General features: G+C 36.8%; 1 protein-coding gene across 9 annotated transcripts in view; it reads left to right on the top strand.

The window, feature by feature from the left end:
- The window catches only part of QTMAN (queuosine-tRNA mannosyltransferase), a 426,509-nt gene that overhangs the window by 4,133 nt on the left and 414,838 nt on the right, over positions 1-7,538 (top strand). For 3 of the 9 annotated variants that reach the window (XM_077861605.1, XM_077861607.1, XM_077861610.1), the window contains exons 2-3: positions 536-742; positions 1,083-1,169. The exons of the other annotated variants lie outside the window; for them this stretch is intronic. The gene's annotated coding sequence lies outside the window, so the exon portion shown is untranslated. The remainder of the gene's footprint in view (positions 1-535; positions 743-1,082; positions 1,170-7,538) is intronic. 9 annotated transcript variants of the gene reach the window in all.

Genomic DNA, 7,538 nt, shown 5'->3' with positions numbered 1-7,538 from the left:
TCTTTAGCCAGTCCCAGCCTATATGTCCTACCTACTGCCAGTCCTATCCTCTTGACCCAGTTTTTGAATTGATTTTCAAGACTGAAAATACATGAACACCCCCCATCTACTTCCGGAGGTGGGATCAGGAATTAATTCTGGTGCCCTAAACATTAATTGCTCACAGATGTATGGTATCTCACTGTATCATTGGCATATATATGCAGTTTGACTAGGAGATTCTCGTTTTTGAAGACACTTTACTCATCCAGAGTTTTGAAATACATAGCATAAACATTTTTAAGTAAGGTGTGTGAGGCATCTAGAATATTTCGATACAGGTTTGAATGGAATTAGGATGTAAATTCAGTATGAATTAGTAAGAATATCTAATCCTTTCCCCTCACACATTAAGGTCATACTTAAGTCATTTAGACATTTATTTTGTTTTTTTGAGTATTTATTTATAAAAGTAACAAGCAGTTCCACAGCCTTTTAGTGTTAAGTAGTCCATAAGTTGATATATTTTCTTGTGTTGTTTCTTTTTGCATTCCAGATCCCTTGTGGGCCTGAAACCTTATCTTAAGCATGCTTAAGAACCCTTGGTCATCTGACTCTCCCTGCCATCACCTCTTCCCCTCAGGGAGTTGGGACCTGTTTTTGTCACAGGTGGATGGTTGGGACTCTGTTTCAACTGGGGCAAGTTGGCAAGATACTGTGATACTGCCTCCAGGACCTGCACTTAACCAGATTGACCCCTTAGGTACTGAGAATAGGCTACCCGAAAGTTGGGCTCTTTGGCTCTTATGATTGGAGCCCATTCTGAAGGTCAGCTCTTCATTCGCATCAGGCTCTACAACACCCTGGTCATTACTTAGATCCCTTTCCGGAGTCCACAGCTGTAGGATTCCTTGCCTTCTTAGCGGAGTCTGAGTCATGTATTGGGTGATTTTTATCCACCATTTTCAGTGGCAGCTTTTTTTTTTTTTTTTAAGTGTTTGCCTTTTCTACCTATTCTTCTCTCAGTTTTGAGCTTTCATTTGACCAAGTAGCTGTTGTACTTTCCCATAGCACATATGTTCATTATTTGTCTTTCCTTCTAGACTATGTGTACCCCGAGTGTTGAGACCGAATTTGTGCTGTTCCTGGTGGTGTCCTCGGCACTCAGTACAGTGCCTGGCACATAGCAGGTGGTAAATAAATATTAACTAATATAAAATTCATCCTAACAGTAAGTCTGTTATCAATATATGGGAAATTTTGAATTCACATAAAAATTTAGACATTTCATCACCATCATTAGTACTACATACAGTCTGTATATTTTAAGTTATAAGCAAATCCATGTAAAAAATAGCTTCATCAGTCATTTGGCAGGGCATTTATTTAAGAAGAAAAGGTATATAATTTTCACCATGTATTTTTAGGTATTGCACATTTCAATTTTTCTTGAGTTTGATTAACATGTATATATACTATTTCTTACATATTGAAGTTTTATGGCACTATAAAGAAGTGAGTTGAATGGCCCTCTTTTTATTCATTAGTAATTATATTACTAAAGAGTAAATTCTCATTAAAAGGCCCTTAAGTGCCTGCTCATAAAAAAGAGGGACCTTTGGATTTTGTTGTCCATACAATCCTAGTTATTGTTTTGAGGCAAGTCATCAAACTCTTTAGTAGTCTAAACCTTTAATTTGGTTTCAGAACAGTAGTCAGTCATGTATTGAATACCCAAATTAACCATGCCTTTAACAAGTAACGCTAACACTCTGTATTAAAAAGGTAATGACCATAACTTTTCTCGTAGAATTTCTTGTGCTAATTTTTTGAAGAGGACTTATGAACTACATTTCCTGTATAGGCCTGAATCTCATACTTTTAATGATAGTGGAGTATATGTCTGTGTAGAGACGAGGGAATGACATTTTTTTGTGGTGGTATTTTTAAGTGGACAGTTTACTAATTATGTTGAGGTAACATTTTACAACTCTAAAAGGAAAACTTCAATTATCTGAATGAAATGAGGTACATGAAATTAATTCAGATAAATGGGGGAATCCTAAGTGTAAATGATGCATGTCAAGAGACATGACCTCAATCTTGATTTTTTTTTTCTATATATCTCTAAGCTGCTTTTACATTACTAGATTGTGATTCTTTTTTTGTGATGGGCAGAGGTAAAATATGCTTCGTAGTTGTTTTTTTTCCTTTGCCACAAAGGGAATCCAGAATGTGGTATTTTGTGACAAGTATAAGTGCTCATCTCTCGCCTGTGCTGCTCTGCCCTTTTAGGTGGTATACCACAGCCTTCCATTTTGTCACCTTCCTGTCAAATGTCAGATGTGTATGTGGATTCCTTGAGAACGTAATTTTTTTTTTTTTTTTGGTAAAGATTTTGTTTATTTATTCATGAGAGACACAGAGAGAGGCAGAGACACAGGCAGAGGGAGAAGCAGGGTCCATGCAGGGAGCCCGATGTGGGACTCAATCCCGGGACCCGGGGATCATGACCTGAGCCAAAGGCAGACGCTCAATCATTAAGCCACCCAGGTGCCCCGAGAATATAATTTGTTGGAAATGGAAGCCACACTCCTCTGTCCAATCACAAGATGTTTATACCTCCTAAAATTTGAGTTACATCAAGTTTAAGATGAATTGAGCTGGGTTCCTTCCCAGTCCCCCTTAGGGTTTGATATTAAGCAGTATCTTATGATGTAGGACCTCAAAATAGCAATAAGCACTGGGGCATAACCCTTGGCTTTTATGAATTCTTACTTGAAATGAAAATTTTGCTGATTGATAAGAGTTTAGGAAAGCTTTAGGAAACTTATTTCTTCTGTCATTTACTACATTTGTAGCGTTCCTTGGCTCCTGGCATCTGAAAGCTGTTGTGTAAAGAGTAGATAGTCTGTGTAGCTGTAACGGTGTTTTCCTCCAGGCATTTTTTGTTTTGTTTTTAAACAGAGTTAGGGTTATCTCAGCTACAGAGATGTGTGCTGATACCTACCTAAAGTGGATTTGACTTCTTTTTTTCAGCATTACCTGTCGATGTTTTACCTAAAGCACCTGAGAACATGTCTCTTTATTTTCAGCATATATCAGCTTTCTTTTTGTCTCTTGGTCTTTGAAATACAAGATGATTCATATCTTGATTGCCTTGGGTAAATTGGATATGATATCAGCAAGCTCTGTAACCAGACCTTGTGAGCAATTCCTAGGTCATTGCCTGAGACCTTCTTAAATACATGCAGGCAGTGTGATTGAAGAGTTTAGGCTTCAGGGTCGGTCCAAACTGATTTTGACCCTGTACCATTTATGAACAGCATGCCTTTGGGGGAAGTTAGTTACTTTTCTGGGTTTCAGTTTTCTTAGAGTAATCTTAGCTGGATTGATTTGTTGTTGTATGCAGATAAGTGTTTAATAAATCAGTGAACTATCTACCTAGATCATAGACTATTTTAAAAGAAAGTAGATTTTGTCCTGTTGGAAGACAGAAATAATCAAATTAGTAAACATTTTTACAAACAGAGGTCTTGCTCAGTTGAGTTTATTTTTTATTTTACTTTATTTATTTATTTATTTAGTTGAGTTTAAAGCTATGGAAGACTTGTAACCATCGATCTATTTATGTATTCAGGGTATACTGATATGTGCCATAGAGAGAATATGTAGCATACTTGTTGGATTAAGACAGACTTGGATGATCGAGCACTGGGATAACGTTGGGCAGGGAATTTTGCCTTCTTGACTCAGTTTTCTTCTGTGAAATGGATAAAGTGTCAAGAATAATAAAGGGTGAGAAAGGATAGTAGGTTGTTGTAAACACTTAAGAGATGAGGTATGCAGGATAGTAATACCTGAATCCATAAATGCTGATGGTTGTTATTGTGACCTCAGACAAGTGACTTTCCCCTTATGTCCCTCAGATGTCCTCCTCGGTAGCATGAATATTATCAGAGAACTAGTAAAGTTATTATGAGGATTTAATGAGTTAATACATGCAAGTGCTCATTATTTGTTAATTGGTATTACATTATTAATGCAGTTTCAGAGTGCATTGGGCCAATTTTGAGTTAAAATGAAAAAAAATTTGTATAGATATTTAATATAATTCTTTTTTTTACATATAATATGTTGGGGGATATTTATTATGGATCTAGGGATGGCAGCTTATCATTTATAGCTTTCAGTGTTTCCTTAAGACCATAGTTCTCAAATTGTGATGTGCAGACCCATGTGAGTCACAAGAGCCTTGAAGGGGATTGTGAGGTTAAAATTATTTTCATAGCAGTAATGACTTTTTGCTGTTTCCACTGCTTTGATGTTTGCCTTGCTGATACTAAAGCAGTGGTGGATAAAACTGTTGGCATCTTAGTTTGTATTAAATGGCACTGGCACGAGACTATACTAATACTCATTTTATTCTTTACTACCATGCTCCTCCAGTAAAAAAAAAAAAAAACAAAAAACAAAAAAACAAAACAGAAAAGCCAGTTTCACTGAAGAATGTCCTTGATGAAGCAGTAAAAATGATTTTATTAAATCTTGATCCTTGAGTACACTTTGACTATTCTTTGTGATGGGGTAAATAACCAAAAAACATTTCTGCTGTATGTCCGGAGTACATTGGTTGACACAGGAAAACCCTTCTGTGATTTTTTGAGTTGTAAGCTGAATTAGTCATATTTTGCATGGAACATCATTTTTACATATAATAATGATCACCAAACTATGATCATTTAGACTTAGATATTTGGCAGTCATTTTCTTGAAAATGAACAAAGTGAGCCTGTCACTTTGGGGAAAACAACTGATAATATTTGTTGCCAATGATAAAATTTGAGCTTTCAAGTGAAAATTAAAATTTTGGAAAATTTGTATTACCTGCTGTGCCCTTGACAGCTTCCCAGTACTTAAAAGATTTTTCCGATGAGATAGGTGGTGATATTAATAAATGTGAGTTTTTGCTATGGTATTAATTAATTAATTAATTATGTCAAGATTTGGAATATAAACGTAATGTAAGAAACCGATATTTTCAAAGTGACCAATCTTACAAAATTGTGGGTACCCTTATAAAAAACACAAGTAACAATACAAAGAGTTTATGTGATAATAGGTTGCATATGATAGATAACTGTTAAACTCCTCTACTTGTCAAGTTTTGGTGTAGTATCAAAGGAGAATGTTCACAACTATCTGAAAAGGCACAATTAATATTAACATATACTTCTTTTTTCTGTTACAGTCAAAATGTATCACAACAGATTGAATATAGAAGCAGATATAAGAATTCATCTGTCTTCTATTAAATTAGACATGAAAGAAACTTACCTTTTTTTTTTAGGAAAGTACTTTTTCATAAAATATGTTATTTGTCATATTAAACATGCCATTAAAATTTTAAAACAATGTATAAACTCATTTAATTTTTAATATGGAAAATATTGATAATTATAACTCACAAAAACTCTAGAGTTCTTTTTTTTTTAAAGATTTTATTTATTTATTCATGAGAGACACACAGAGAGGCAGAGACAGGGGCAGAGGGAGAAGCAGGCTCCATGCGGGGGGGCCGGATGCAGGATCATGATTTGAGCCAAAGCAGGTTCTCAAATGCTGAGCCAACCAGGCACCCTGAGAGTTCTCAATTTTTGGGAACACAACGGAGTCCTGATACTAAAAAGTGTGAACTATTCCCTTAAGGGAAGGAGGCTAGATTCATCAAATGAATAAAGTTCTAAAATTTTAATCTTTTACGTATTCCTTTGGAGTATAGTCTACATGCCTCTGCTTTCTTTTCTTGGTGGTAAGGGTATGTTTGCTGCATTTCTATGTCATTCCCCAGGTGGACATAGGGTTCCTGTATGTGTTGTTGAAGATTTTCATTTTTATGCTTCATGCTACCTATATGGTTGCTACTCAGAATTGAGATACAGTTAATGGTCATTTCAGTCAGCCTATTCGTTTCTGATACTACTCATTTGTTTGTGTTAGAGCTATTGATGCAGTTTTCAGAGTTGTTCACCATGGCTGTCTATATGTCAGGGTTGTAGTGAAATTCACTTTGCTGAAAATGAACATTTTCTCTGAAGTCTTTACATGAGGCTAATCTGTCCTGCTATAAAGTCTTCCTGACATTTCATGGCTATTTTTTAGTACAGTCTACAACTTACGAATATGTTTGTGAATTAATTGCTTGCAACAATATAATATGAATTACAGATGGGTTCTATAGTGTGGGCATAGCCTCATAGTGGACTATTCACATGGGGGATTATATCTCACTGCTGAGAGTCTAACCAAATACATTTCCCCATTGTTGTCAGATAGTGGCAAGAAAACCCTCCTTTTTCTCTTACACTAGAAATGGGATTGTTAAAGCTTTGATAGAAGCAAGGCAGTAATTCCGAGGCACTGCTCAAGAGACACAGGTATTTTGAGCAGTCCAAGTGGGTAAAGGGTGATGGGTAGCACTCTCAGATGAAGCAGATACAGAAACTTTGGGCTAACTAGCAGTGATGGAGGGAAAAAGGAGAAGGGGGTTCTGAATGCTGCTGGGGCGGATAAATTCCCTTTTGGAGCAGTTGCTAAAACATGACATGCCTTAACATGGATGGTTCTAGGCTGGGAAATCCATGTCTTATAAAATGTCTTGTGCTCTTATTTGGTTATTGTGTGAACTGAGCTCAAGAAACAGAACGATGGGCCAGTGGGGAATGGATGTGTAGGCCAGAGGTTTGAATGTAAAAGGAAATCTGTGAACTCCAGGAGCATTCATGATCAAAACTGGTAGTGGAGGCCAGGAGAATGTTGGAATATGCAGACTGTCCACAGGGCCCTGAACAAATTCATTTTTACAAGGTGGTTGTCACAGCACGGTTGGAACTAGCTTATCAGCCAGCACAGATCGGTCAATGACTGCTGTGACTCTGCTTACTACCCAAGGGTCTCTAGGGGGAAATAGAGTATTTTAAGACTCAGATTAGTGCAGGAAACCTGTTAACAGAGAATGGTAGACATAAAGCAGAAATCCAGGGATCTAGAAGAGGCCAACGTTGGAAAGGTATTTGATTTGAAGCCGAGCTTCTTGGTCTTCTTCCTGCCCAAGGAGAATATTGACTCCATGGATTGAGGCAAGGCTGAGCCAAAGTGGAAAGCAGAGTAACTTAACTGTCTACACTGGAGTGGCAGGCTTCCCCAGAAGTATTTGTTAAACAAATGGATGAAGTTAACATAAGGGACCAACTGGGTCATTGCACCTCAGGTTCTTAATGCGACAGACACTAGACACTAGGTGTCCTATTAACCTACCTACTTGATAGATATCCTCTAGGTCGGGTTGGCAAGCTTTTTTTTTTTCTTTTTTTTTTTTTTTTGGAAGCACCAGAGAGTAAAGGTATTCTTCTTTATGGATCATACAGTCAGTGTTGCACCTATTTAAGCCTACCATCATAGCATGAAAGCAGTCATAGAGACATACATAAATGAGTGAATAGCTACCGTTCCAGTAAAATCTTATTTATGGAAACTGAAATGTGAATTTCATACAATTT

This window comes from Canis aureus, chromosome 20 (genome assembly GCF_053574225.1).
Source record: "Canis aureus isolate CA01 chromosome 20, VMU_Caureus_v.1.0, whole genome shotgun sequence".
Classification (NCBI taxonomy): domain Eukaryota; kingdom Metazoa; phylum Chordata; class Mammalia; order Carnivora; family Canidae; genus Canis; species Canis aureus.
The sequence above is the reverse complement of the archived record's forward strand: the minus strand, read 5'-3'. Positions and strand labels throughout refer to the sequence as shown.